The following is a 657-nucleotide window of genomic DNA, read 5'->3' as shown; positions in this document are numbered from 1 at the left end:
TTTTCCTAACCCTATATCATATCTTGGTGAGTCCTTAGGAGTTTAATTAAAGATGATTTTGTTAAGCAAAACATTTTAAGTTTAGTAGATCTCCGAGGTATCCAACAGAAAACGAGAAAGGAGCAGGTCCGTGCTACTCTCTCACTGTCTGGTGGAAAATCCCAAGTTCTCTTAAACTTATCATGTTGCTTAATAATTTATCATGTAAAACACCCTAATGCTCAATGAATATTGATGTCTCAATTATCCCTAAGAGTAAGGTAATTATCATCTGTAATTTAATCTTGAAAATTATATGGGTGAAGACCCTTAAAGAGGCAAGTTATTGTTATTGGAACACTTAACCAAATTTTGACCCTAATTAGGCTTGTAGTGTTTGAAAGATGTTTTAATTTTAAATGATGTTTACTATTCTGATCCTTATTTAAATGAAACGTGATTCCGCCTAAGTCACTACTAAGCCCTTAAGACCTGGCGAGTGTCTTAATTAATTTTGAAAAGGTTGCCTTCCTCCCCTTTAACGTGAGGTTAATGATGATTCATGATTTGAATTTTATTTGAAAATTAAAAAAGGGGTATTAAATTGATTAATTATTGACTTCAAAAGTCATACCCCTAAGTCCTGGGTTCATTTTATTTTAATAAACTTCCAAATTT

This window comes from Phalaenopsis equestris, unplaced genomic scaffold, assembly GCF_001263595.1.
Source record: "Phalaenopsis equestris unplaced genomic scaffold, ASM126359v1 Scaffold216909, whole genome shotgun sequence".
NCBI lineage: Eukaryota > Viridiplantae > Streptophyta > Magnoliopsida > Asparagales > Orchidaceae > Phalaenopsis > Phalaenopsis equestris.
This window is presented reverse-complemented; position numbering follows the sequence as displayed.